The sequence below is a fragment of the Rattus norvegicus genome, chromosome 7 (genome assembly GCF_036323735.1).
Source record: "Rattus norvegicus strain BN/NHsdMcwi chromosome 7, GRCr8, whole genome shotgun sequence".
In the NCBI taxonomy this organism is placed as follows: domain Eukaryota; kingdom Metazoa; phylum Chordata; class Mammalia; order Rodentia; family Muridae; genus Rattus; species Rattus norvegicus.
In genome coordinates, this window is record NC_086025.1 from 63381180 (window position 1) to 63394782 (window position 13603).

General features: G+C 42.2%; 2 long non-coding RNA genes across 7 annotated transcripts in view; one reads left to right on the forward strand and one right to left on the reverse strand.

Annotated features, from left to right (window-relative positions):
- LOC102552637 (uncharacterized) overlaps positions 1-1024 on the reverse strand; it is an 88096-nt gene extending 87072 nt beyond the window's left edge. The window contains exon 1 of one of the 2 annotated variants that reach the window (XR_593472.4): positions 215-1024. This is a non-coding gene — a long non-coding RNA (uncharacterized LOC102552637). The remainder of the gene's footprint in view (positions 1-214) is intronic. The other variant, XR_005487023.2, reaches the window with a different exon arrangement.
- Positions 1024-13603, forward strand: part of LOC102552423 (uncharacterized) — a 35860-nt gene continuing 23280 nt past the window's right edge. Inside the window, exons 1-3 of one of the 5 annotated variants that reach the window (XR_593473.4) lie at positions 2361-2513; positions 3631-3811; positions 4957-5026. This is a non-coding gene — a long non-coding RNA (uncharacterized LOC102552423). Of the gene's footprint in view, positions 3429-3630; positions 3812-4956; positions 5027-13603 lie in introns of all 5 variants that reach the window. The other 4 variants (XR_005487019.2, XR_001838878.3, XR_005487022.2 and 1 more) reach the window with 4 other exon arrangements.

Consider the following 13603-nt stretch of genomic DNA (forward strand, 5'->3'; position numbering starts at 1 on the left):
AAACGGGGACTAAGTTTACAAACACATGAGCCTAAGGTAGCCATTCTGATTCAAACCATGAACTTTCCTAACTGGTCTCTGCGTTCCAAGAATGACAACTCTGAGGCTTATTTATGAATGAATGCCTAGGCCAAAAGCTTTGACTCAATCCCAGACTAACCCGTGACTTTTATAACCCATTTATTCAATCCATGCCTGCTACTTGCTCGGTTACCTCTCCTTAGCTTCATGCACCCAACTTCCTCAAACTTCAGGGTTGACTCTTTCCCAGAATTCCAACTTTCTGCCGGATGTTCTGCCTTCTACTTCTTGTCTCAGCTAATGGGCCAATCAGCTTTTAATTGACAGGTGACGCTTCCACACGGTACGCAAGTGTGATGTACTTCCTGGCTATGAAGTGGGTTCCTTGGGTGGTAGCACTGCTCTGTGGAATAACAAGCAGAGCTTCCTTGAATTCCCATCTTGATGGATCTCAATGATGAACTCTGACCTGGAAGTGAAAGACAAAACCTTTCTTCACTTAAGTTGCTCATAGTCAGGGTTTTGGTCACAGCAACATCGGGAACCTAAAACAATGATAAATTTAAAACAGGGGTAGGATGTATTTTTTTCAGCTGACACCTCCCAAAAGGAACTAACCACAGGGCAGTTCTTTTTGGCATATTTAGAACTTTGTGTTTCTTAAGGCCTCTGGGGTCCCCTCCCCCTATTATGATGTAAACAGGAACTCTAAGGCTAATTAGTGAATAAAACCCTTCACTAATTGACAAAGGAAGCCATAGTCATAATCAAATGTAAGTTTCAGTCATGAACATCAGCAATGAACACTGTTAGAGAATGAAATTCTAATGTAAGCAAGGCATGTCAAGCACAGCTCCTAAAATGCCAGCACCTTATGTGAGTCTGATGTGAAGAGTGCTGAGACAACTGGCTAAACTAGATTTTTTTTCACATTTCATATGTTGTTCTTGTCTTTGTTTCATTATTCCTTTTCACTTGAGTGTTCTTAGGAGGGAGAAAAAGAATGTCAAAGGGGAAGGTTGTGTGATGTGAGGTCATATACACAGACCTCATCAGACAGAAAGCCAACTAGCCATGAATGGAAGGAAATATACTCCACAGAAACTTTATAGAAGGTAAAGTTTATTTTGAGAGAGAGACAGACAGACAGACAGACAGACAGAAAAATTGTAAGATCCATTATTTTAAACAAGAACTATGTTATCTGTATAAATTTTCATAGAAGCAAGGGATGTTAGGAACACCCGCATGGCAAAAAAACAGAAATCTGTCGACATTAAGAAAAAGAGGCCCTGAATGGGTGTTCCTTCTGCCTCTGTTCTAAACTTTGCCTCCCTATTCCCTCCCAAGGTGACTTTGTTCTTTCAGGCTGGAACAATAGATATATATTCATAGAGACACCCATCTACCACATTTGTTTATGTAGCCCTCTGTGCTTGGGTTTGTGGGGAATGAAAGGGACCCTGGGTGAATGGATGCCATTGACATGAGCCTCAGACCCACAGGAAATGGCAAACCCTTCCCCAGGTTAGGCTCCAGAAGTGGCCTAGCTTTCTGGTCCATGTGAGAATGTTAACAAGATGAGCAGGAAATGACCACCATGACTTCCTCCAGACACTCACAGCTTGAAGATGGCCTGCTATGGAGTCCATTCCTACTAAGACTGGCTAAACCTGTTTCCTTGATTCTGCCATGCACCTGATACCCCGACTCCTGTCCAGCTGTGTGTGATAACACCGCCTCCCTGTTCAACTCTATATAATCAACATGCTGAGCATCTAGGATGTGTCAGCTTCTCCACTTGAGAGCATAGGCCACCCCATTATGTGTCCATTTATCTGCCTGTTGCTCATTCCCTTACCAGTTGGGTCCATCTCTGGACTATGCAAAGAGGAGGCACAGGCTGGTTCTATAATCCACTATCATGGATTGTGTCACAATAAATATTGACTATTGTATAATTACCATCGATTACTGGAACTAGTTGAGTGCTGTGATACACACTGATGTACAAATATCTCTGTGCTACATAGAGATATACCCACAAATATATAAACGTCGCATGGGAGATATATTTTTTGCTGCATATTTTTCCTTCAGAAATGGGTTATTTTATATTCCCACCCTTGGTGTTTAGGGTTGTTTGGGGGTTTTTGCTTGCTTGATTGATTTTGTCCTTATAGCATTTGTTATTTCTTTTAAAATTATTATTGATCATCTTCTTCATCATCATCACAATCACCATCACCACCACCACCATCATCATCACTACTATCATCATCATCATCATCATCATCATCATCATCATCCCTGTGTGACGTATGTGTATGAGACACACATGGACCCCAAAGGGCGTGGGAGTAGCTGCCATGCGAGGAAGGGTCTCTCTTGTTGCTGCTGCAGTGTGTGCTCCAGGCTAACCGACTTTGTTCTCATTTTTCCGTCTCCACCTGCAATATCACCTCAGTGGTTCTGGGATCACACACACCCGGGTAGGCCTGCATTTATTTTCTTAATTACTTCGATTCCGAATGTGGCAGAGCGGGATCTCAGTGCAGCTCTGGTTTGCGTAAAGATGCTTCTTTTAAAACGTCAGAGTTTACTTTCAAATGAAGAAAGGTTACTGCAGAGTTCAGTACAGCACTTTTATCTTAAGTAAACGGGAATCTTCACACGCCAGTGTAACAATGCGACATCGCAGGTATGAAGTGAAAATCATCTTTCTGAGATCTTCCCGAAACACTAGGAAATCTCCCGAAACACTAGGAAATCTGTAATGAACCGCGCCTCTACGGAGGGGTTCTTTTATTTGACCAGGATCAGCTTTCAATTGCAAAATTAGGATTTAAAAATTGGGTCCGAAAGTCTTCATCTCTCTGAAAAGTCTGTGGACACATCACGAAACAAGTTCACACATTAATATTGTTATTATGACGCAGACGTTTCAGCAGTCCTGCAAGGATGTATCCCGTTCCTCCAAATATTCAGAAGATGGGGATTTCAGCACCATATCCATCCCTGGCTTAACAAACATCAGAAACTGCAGTATGAAATATTATTTAAATCCCATCGCGGGGTTTCTTCCCACCTTTCAGCATTTACATTCCTGAACGAAAGGCACATGCCTCCTTTAGATTTTAATTAAGCAGCACAACAGCTGGGCAACTAACCGCCTGACCTCCATTCCCTTAGAATCTACCTTCTGTCTCTCCCTCTCAATCCTAAAGCCTAGGAAACCTAAACCCCGCCTCCTTCTCACATCTCCACAGCTATTGGCTGCTGGCATTTTTATTTACCAATCAGAATTAACTGAGTCCAACGTCTGACTGTGTGCACCACCAGCTGGAGGCATCGTTTGTGAAAGAATGCTTAGGATATGGGGAGATGCAGGAGGAAACGCATGTCAGGTGTGTCATCACAGCAACAAGAACAGAAACTAACAGAGGGGGTTAAACAGAGTCAGGGCTTAGCACAGGACAGCCTATCTCTGTTCCCCACTCTGGCCCTCCAAGATCGCACCTCCATCCCATGTGTGCATCCCTTTCGATTAAAGCTGTTGGTGTCTCTCTTCCCCGGCCCACCGGTAATTTCTGTCGTTTCTCTTTGCAGCATCTTAGCCTGTTTTCTAGAAAGCCATAAGAATCTTATTAGCTAACCCTAAACCACCAACCAAAGAGTACACATGGAGGGACCCATGGCTCCAGCCGCATGTGTGGCAGAGGATACCGTTATCGTGCATCAATGGGAAAGGAGGCCCTTGGTCCTGTGAAGGTTCAATGCCCCATTGTAGGTAAGAGGAATGGTACGCTCAGGCAGGAGTGGGAGGGCGGGTAGAGGAGCGCCCTCATAGAGGTAAGGGGGTGGGAGGATGGGATAGGGGGCTTGCGGAGGGGAAACTGGGAAAGGGGGGTGGATGACATTTGAAATGTAAATAAATAAAATAACCAATTTTAAAAAGGAAGAAATTATGCCAACCGCCTTGTTCACGAAGTAGCAAAGACCCCAAGAGCTAAAAACCAAGCCTGTTACATTGTAGAAATGGAAAGAGAGGAGGGAAGTCATGTTTAAGATAAACAGTTTCAAAGATTTCCTGACAAAAAGTCAAAAAAAAAAGAATCTTTTTATTAGCTGATGCTGGGTAGCCGTGGTCTACAACCCCATGGGCCTATCTGTTGCACATTTCCTTACCATGTGACTGACCACGGGGATAAAAATCCAAGCATGTTTGACAGCTGCTCTTTGGGGGAAGTCCTGAGAGGGTTGAGACTTTGGGCAGCCTTACTGAGGTGTTTTCTGCATACTGTAGACAAGACCGAGGTATGCCTGGCTTGAGGCCAAATCCTTGGGGGTGATGGGGTTGTAAGTCTAGTCCTCACTCCCTGCCGACTGTGAGACAAGCCTCCAGCTTGGGGCCTGATGCCTCCTGATCATCAGGGGCGGGTGAGCAGAATGCTCACCTGCTGTAAATCTCCGACTTCCCTTTAAGTCATAGCCAGAGAGAACCGCTTCTTCTAAACGGCTTCCGGAATCAGATTGGGCCCACCAGATAATCTGTTTTAATTAATCTCACAAGAGCTGATTAGAAACCCTAATTAAATATACAGAAATCCATTTCCCTGTAACATAAGCACTAGAGAAACGCTGCCTTAGCACACGTGTCCGCTCCTAATGCGGGAAATTACACAAGGCTTGTGTAGGTTCCTAGGCATCTGGAGACGTCCACGACAAATCCCAGCATCCCTTTTTACTCTTAGCTAACCATAGTTGCCTGTGGCTTTCTTTTGAAACCCTACACTGTGTCTGTACAAAGCTTTATCCTATGTTGGGGGCAGGGGGTGTCAACTATTTCCCTGCCCATTTTTGAAATAAGGAAAATAGACAGCTTGCAGAGGTTCGACAATCTATCAGCATTAGATGGCTCTTTCCTTCCGACAGACACCTGACAAAAGCAAATTCGGGAAGAAAGGGTGGATGCTGACTTATGGATGCTGGCTAACGTTCACAGGTACAGACCAGTGTGGTGGAGGAATCATGGTAGATGTCAAAAATGAATCAGTTTTCCCTCCCAGTCTCTGCTCCAGGAACAATGACTCTGAGACTACTTATTTATTTATTAATAAATGCCTAGACTATAGCTCTAGCTCATTCTCCGACTAGCTCTAGTAATGTATTTACCCCATTCAAACTATTCTGTGTCTTCCACGTGGTTAGTTACCTTGCTTCAGAATGTATCCAAGTTCCGGGCTAATCCTCTTTATTCTGTCCTGAGTTCATCTGCCGTCAGGTTTACTGCTCCTCGATGCTCCGGCCTAAATCTCCCATGGTTCTATTTCCCAGAATCTTCTCTTCCCACCACTGTCCCACCTCCTATTTTCAGCTCATTGGCCATTGGCTTTTTTATTGACAGGTGTTATGAGAGGATTTCTCTATTGACAGGAACTTGAACTATCCTACAGACATAAGCTCACAGAATGATGCTTTCCACAGCAAAGACGGGCCTCTCACCTCAGTTAACTTAGGTCAGACTGTCCCTCACAGGCGTGCCTGTGGAATTAAGCAGCACACAGTCACACAAAACTGAGACAGGAGTAGTTTTGAAGGTAAGCGGACTGGTCCAGGACTCTGTGCTGGGGACTTAACACTAACTTACCTGCACAGCTGTGGTATCGCTTTCCGAGCTCATTTCTCTCCCGCTCACCGGACATCTGTGCAAGTTTTGTGGTGCTTCAGTATCTGAAATGTAAGTCAATACCGAGTAAAACTTCTCTAAGCATTTCTTTTCAAGAGCTGTTGTGAATCCATGCCTCATTTCTGTGGTGCGGAATGGCTATGGTTCCATTTTGTTTATCCCTACGTACAAGCTGCAATTCTACACGCTTCAGAAAACAACATCGTGACATGGAGCCCTTCGGGAATCTGTGTGCATGGCCAAATGTATAAGCAAGACTTGGGATGTAATATGATGTCTTAAGTGATAAAATATAGTGAAATTTCATTATCCGATGCAGGAAGAGATTATGAGTAGAAAGCGTAGGTCAGCTCGGTCCTCCATAGGAGTGTTGTTGATCATATCACACCAAATAGTAGTTTGGGAAATGCTTAGAATGTCCTTTGGAAGCAGGTAGGCTAACCTAACATCTTTACCTCCACTTCATCTTCTCCTCAAACTCTAACCCCCAGTCTCATCTCCAGCTCTGTATCAGAAGAGAACTTGTTGTGGCCCCTCCTCAATCTCTGCCCCCATTCCCAAAGATCAAATGGAAATAAGGGCAGAGACAGCTAACATTAAGAGCCATTTGATGGGTAGTGTGGAAACCTACTACAGTAGAATATATACATATATATCATATACACATACACATAGGAAGGTGGTCATATGAAATCACCAAACAGGAGGAAAAGACTCAGCTAAAAGACTCTCTCATCGAAAGGAAGTTTCCAGAACTGGGAACTAGCTACATCCAATAGAGCTATTGGCTAAAGGGGTCCACTAAGAGCCCCAAACATCCCAAGCTGTTGCCAAGGCTGAGGATTGTTCTCCACAAGCTGACAGAAAGGCCCGTTTGCTGAGGACACTCAATGCACAAGTCATTGAATACAGAAGCTCCAGCTGGTCCATACCATGAGATTTCATCCCTTATTCTCAGTATCAGAAGGTACCCTGCATGCCATTAAAGGGAAAACACAAACCCAGCTGCAAAACCTTCTGTCTACAATGGTATACACCACGCTATTGCACAAATCTTGTGGGAGTAACCAATCAACATCTGATTTGACTTAAGGTCCACTCCATGAAATGAAACCCATAGCCAAGACTGCTGCTTGGGTGACCAAAAACCTAAGACTACATAGCTCAGGGACCTAGGGGAAAACCAAATACTACTATTCTACTAAAGGAACAAGCAATAAAATGACCCCTAACAACATTCTGCTATACTCATAAATTAGTGTATTGCTCAGCCAATCATCAGAGAAGCTTCCTTCTGCAACAGACAGGAACAAATACAGAGACCCACAGCCAGACAATGTGCAGAGAGTGAGAGACCCTGAAACACTTAGTTCTATTCAGAGTGTCTTTTTAAAATTCCTCCCCTCAGAGTTCAGGGGACCCTCTGCAAAAATGGAGGCAGAAAGATAGTAAGAGCCTGAAGGGACAGAGGACACCACAGAAAGAAGGCCTTCTCAACACATCAGGACCAACAAACTCACAAGAGACTGAGGAAGGACAGGCCTGAGCCAAAGGGAGTTGTAGAGATTGAAGAAATGGACACATGACCCCATTCCTAACTCAGAAACATTCTTTTATGAACAACCACAGTGCAAATGAAAATTTAGTTTTCTCGCTGAAGAAACAAACTACTCCTAAGGTTAGGATACTTGCCCAGGCGTGGACGCCCAACAGAAACAAAACCAACATCATCTTTGGAAAGTCTTGTAACGTGGCGTCAGGGCTTTTTCATTTTCCATTTTTCATTTACTTTATCTTGATTTTTATTTTGATGTTTTCGGGGGGGGGCAGGAAGGTGGTTGTTTAATCGCTACAGGTCCTCTGTGTATGTATTATGGCTTCCAGCATTGTGTTTTTATGGGACTAATGAGTGTTCAAACCAGCTGTGTCTGTGTCTGTCTCCTGTGCCTTCTCTTGGGCTCTTTTACTTCCACTTGCTTCTTTTGTCCTACTCTGATGTGGTTGGTTTTGTTTTATCTTGTTACATTTTATTATTATCCCTTAGATATCTGTTTGTTTTCTAATGAGACAGGAAGAGGGTGGATCCAGGGAAGTGGGAAGGAACTAGGAAGAGTAGAAGGAGGGCAAAGTATAATCAGGATGTATTGGTGTGTGTGTGTGTGTGTGTGTGTGTGTGTGTGTGTGTGTGTGTGTGTGTGTGTAATAAAAGAAAAAACAAATGAGCCAATGAAATGAACAAAAAAAGAAAAGAAAGCAATGTGTAATGTCCTAAGAACCAAAATGTTGTCTAATCACAAAATTAAATTTTCAGTTCTCTCTGCATCCTGTTTTCTCTGTTAGACTTTGAAATTAATCACACTCCCATGGGTGGGAAAGCTAATATAGGTAAGATTAGCAACAGGGATTTGCCCCCCGGCTGCCATTTATGAACATATTACTGTCCCCTGGTGGAATTTGAGTGGAAACACTTTAAACCACATCAGCACCAAAATTAGTCTTCTTGATTAATGTCATATTTTATAAGGAGCAATTGCAGAGCAGTCAGCCTTTGCCACTATAAATGGGGCATCTGTTAATGGGTGTTTACATCGGCTCATTGATTAAACTTAATTGTCTCTCCCTGTGGTTTTCAACCCAGGAAGACTTACATAGAAACGTACGGCTTCTTCCGAGATTAGCACATATTCCGCATGAGAGATTAAAGGGGAAGATGAAGACTAAATTAGTTATTTATTAAACAGCTACTATGTGCCAGGAACTTCTGCTTCATCCCACTGGAGTCACTCAATAAGTACACAGTGTTCTTAATACAATAAAAGAACCAAGGCTTGGAGATATCGAGAAAATTATTTAAGATGGCACGGTTCATACTTATATTCCATGTTCAAAGTCACAAGAGGTGGGGAAGGGTTTGGAGTGCTCTATACTCTCCATGTTTCCACTGCTGGGGAATGTTTGAATTTTTTGTTTTTTTTTTTTTGTATTTCTAACTTCAGTGACTCACATTGTCCATGACTATAGCTCTCTGGCCAGTACACCAGCTCGAGGAGAGCAAGTACTCTACTTAAGAAGTCTCCTCTGCATCCTGGGGACACTCTGATGTCCTCTGTAATCCGTGTGCGTGTGTGTGCGCGCGCGCGCGCGCGCGCGCGCGCGCGTGCGTGTGTGTGTGTGTGTGTGTGTATGTGCAAATAGATGACTTGGGTCAAGGATGACTTGATGGGGGAGGGACCGTGGCATAACGTGTCATCGTAGATCTGTTTTTAAAGGCAGTCTCCCCATGGTCTAACCAGATACATGCTTCGACAAATTATCACTAAGAGCAACATGCACTGTAAATAAAACATAGCTTGAAAATCAGGAAACCTCCCTTTTGTTTCTCACAGGGATGACACTTGATTACAAGAGTGTTTAAGGGTGGCACTTTTTCTTCCAGCTTCCCTTATCACATGAAATCCTCTCCTCAAATTATCAGGAAAAAGAAAAATCGCCCTCAAGGTTAGAGTGAATAGGCGTGTTTAAAACAACCATGAAAAATTTCTAGAGCATTAGCAGTTCTATTTCTACTTCTTAGCACATTGAACTTGTTAAAATATTTTTCTTATTCAGTGTGCATGTGTGTGTGCTTGTGTGCACATGTGTGTGCATGTGTGTGCACATGCACACACATGTGCGCTCATGTGTGTGCCACACGTGCCACTGTAGGCACATGGAACTCAACAGTTTGTAGGAATCATTTCTCCTCTTCTACCATGCCAAGTATTAAAGTCTGGCAGTGAGAGAACAATTAAAAGAATAATTGTAGGGAATTGGACTGTCTTTAATTTTTAATCTGCTGTGTAATTTAAGCAGTGTCCTGAGGATCTTTGTTGAGTGGGAAAGTAACTATATCTTTACCTATTGAGGCATCTCTTCAGCATATATGATACACGTTAAGTGCATCAATGTTCACACAGACATTCAGTTTGCTAATGTGTAGTTAAAGATATATTTTATCTTGGGAAATATTGGTCTCTAATTTTCTTGCAGTGTGTTATCCTATTTTAGTGTCAATATGTCCCAGACATATTCTGTCTTCTTCTAACTTGTCAAGTAATTTACAGAAAGTGAAATTTGCTACCAAGGGTGCTGTTTCAATCCTTGTGTGGTGGTAACGTGACTTCACACACCATATGGGATTGTAGAATTACCAGTGAGACTGTGTACTTTCATTCCACTGTGGGTTCACTCTGGTATCTTATTACCAGTGATCGGTCTTCCTTTCAGTTTAAAACACTCAAGAAGAGTGTAGTCTGTCAAGCCACATGATGGTAGAGTCCTTAAGCTGTCACTAGTCTGGAGAAGTTTGCATTTCTTTCTCATTTCTAAACGACAGCCTTGCTGGGTAACATGTCCTGGGTTAGCAGGGGAATTTCCCATCAGTACCTTGAACTTATAAGTTATCTAATTTAGTGGCTGAAGACCAAACCTTTACATGACCACACTGGTAGCCATAAGGTGTGGGTTCCATTGAGAAGAAACCTTGGATGAAACAACCTCCTTCACTAGAGACAATCACCTTAAGAGTTGGTGCTACTAGCTGAAGTTTAGCATGATTTGTGAAACTGTGCAAATCAGCCCTTCATTTCTCAAAGAGAGTTCCAGGCAATTCATCCTAGTGTCTACCACTGTTCTCCCATATTCTTAAATAAATTGACAGACAATTTCAATTTGTTTCCCAGAAGCATCGAACTATTTTTGTTCATTGACAAATTGAACCATCTGAAAGTGTGGAAAAAATAATTCACTGCTAAAAGTTGCTAATATCATGAAAACCAGGCTCTCTGCTCCCCTGACAAAAGTATAGTTGTAGGGAATTGGCCTACCATTAATTTTTAATGTGCTGTCTAATTTAGGCTATATACCAAGGCTCTTTGTATAGTCACAAAATAACACTTCCCCCTGAAACTTGTTAGAGGTTGCTAAATAGTGTGCTGTTGTGACTCATAAAGTGAGCCCCAAAGAATAGTTCTAGTAAATGGTATATGATTTATCCCATTAGAATTATTTGCTCTCCATCTCCCCAGTGCTATTAATTATAGCATGTTCAGTTTCTTTTGCAAATAACAGATCTAAAGCAATGTGGATGTCTGTGGCCCAAATCAGAACCAACAGGCGTAGTGAAACAAAGATCGCTTGACTTATTCTGGAAAATGTGTCATGAATTCCTCCTCAGATAAAAAATAGAGGAGAAGGAAGGTTGAAGGGGGCTTGTTCCTACAACTTTGACTACTATGCTCCGTTAAGTGTTGTCAAGCATTTAAATAAAGAAGACCATTTCAACAGGAATGAAACAGGAATAAAATTCTCTTCATTGGCTCTCCTCTGCCTCTTCACTGACCTGTGGGTTGGTTCCTTTCATAATACTGCTTCACACCGACTTTGCTCTCCATGCTAATTAGTGGGGAGAACATGAGGTGCCACTACTGCAATGGGCTGCGTTAAGCCTCTGAGCATTCTGGGCTTTAGCTAACTGTACTTTGCTGAGTCTAGTTCTGCTCTATTTGTCCAGACCTGTACATTGTTTTATAGAAGTATAACCCAGGACCCAGGAATCTCAAATACTAAGTAGGTTAGTAAAGGTGGGCATCTGTCTATGAGATGTGCATCTGTCAGCAAGTGCAAGAGGGAAAGAGTTGTTACCGGTTGGAAATGGCTGTAGGGATGAAAGGAAGATTTCTTTCCTTGAGAGTACACATGTGCATACATATGTTCATGAACATTACACTCTCTGTCTCTTCCTCTGCCTTCTCTAAGGAGATATCTTGTAGATTTTGTAAAGGATAAATTGGATCTCATCAGCATCTCTGAGCCCTTCTACTGCTTGGGAGCAGGAATGAAGACCGCACTTTCAACCTTTCTCTGTTGTATGTAGCCATCTTAGAAATCTGCTGCTAAGGAAGTGTGTATGTATGTGCATGTCTGCATGTGCATTCATGTATGCCTATGTGTGCATGCATCTATGTGTGTATGTATATGTATGTGTGCATGTGTAGGAGTGTATATGTTTGTGTATGTATATGTATATATGCATGCATGAATGTGCTATGTGTATGTATATTTTTATAAATTTATGCACGTATGCATGTATGTGCATGTGTAGGTATGTGTATGTTTGTGTATTTGTATGCATTTATGCATATGTGTGTATGTTTGTATGTGTGTATATGTATTCATATGTGTGCGTGAGTGTATGTTTGTTTATATGCATGTATGTATATGTGTGCATGTATGTATGTGTGTGTTTGCATATGTTTATACATTAATACATATGTGTGCTTTATGTATTCTGTCTGTGCATGTGTGTATTGGGTGGAAGTACACCCAGAAACACAGCCATTAAAAGATCAAGTCCAGGAAGGCGTCCAGAATCTCTGGGAGGGGCTAACTTACAGAGTGACGAAGAGAGTTAAGTCTTAATTACAACTTACAAGTTTCAAACTTCAAACATTTAATTCCACAGAGGAAATAATTTGATATCAGACTTTAATATATTTTGACTTTCACTTGAAAGGAGATTTAATCTTTGAACTTCAGCTTTGCCCTGAGACTTTTATAGCATTAGGGGCCTTTATAATAAAAGTTTGAGGTATTTTCTCTGGTATTGGCATCTTACAACCAGAAAAATTTTATACTTTTTTCTTTTTGTTATCATTAATTCTCCTTGAAGAATTTGTGACACACTGTTGGAAAAATGAAGTTAGACATGATTTAGAGATGGAACGAGAACAGAATGGATTTTAAGCTTTGTCTTGCAACTGGCATTAAAATTGACTTGCTTAATGAAGTACACATACATATTTTAGGACATTCTAGAAGCAAATTCTAGACAGCAGTCTGGGGCACCAAGAGAATAAAAAGGGATGGAGGGCTAAGGATGTTAGCCATCCTGAAACGTATGCATCTCTCCTTCTTACGTCCTTAGGATACAATATGTGTTATGATTTCATTTTTCATGGACTGAGAGAAAAGTGAATCTTGAGAGTTTGATATGAACACTTCCTCTCCACACCTGGTGATTCCTTCACACTGTACCCTCAGTATAACTCTGCACTCCATCTCAGAAGAAGTTGAGTAATATGTCACTGCCAAACTGAGAGCACCAATTCAGGCAGGCTTATCCCGCCTCTCTCTTCAGAGTGAGAGAATAAGCCACTAGCAGGAATAAGGCTTCCCAGTCTCTGAAATCTGCATCAAAACTCATCAGGCCAGATCTTCCCTGGGGGCTTCAGGACAGAGGGATACGAAGAGGTTAAGAAGTGTAACTGTTTAGCAGTCTGACCCATACCTATGGAGGCAACCCTGAATAATTCTGAGATTTGGTATTAGCAAGGCACATGCTCCATGTTAACTCCTAATAAAAGTACAGTTGATCCCTGTCCTCCATCTGCACCTGCAAGATTCATTACCCAGTGTGCTCCAGGAAAAGGCTGAAGCCATACCTCTCGTGGTCTTTCATAGACTCCCCCATGGAATCAGAGCTCACCTGTAAAGCTTGCTGGTATCATGAATCAGTCATGTCTTTGAGATCTAGTCTTCTCATCTGTGACCCAAAAGTGAAGCTTAACTCACTTTGGGAGCAATGGCAGTGAAATCCTATTACTAAGTGTGGCATCAGTTTAGATCTGTGAACAAATGTGCTAACTCAAATTTCATTGCAAGAGGGAGACAGAGCCCAGCAGGGCTGGCAAGCAGAAGCACCCCAAGCAGAGGATGAAGAGACTCTGAGAGCAGGCCTACAGAACCATAGGGGCCTGAGCATGTGCATTTCTTTCTGGCAAATTCATCAGCTGGAAAACAGTGGAGCAAATGGGGACCACGAGGAGTACAAAATGCAAGGAGTATTACCGTAGA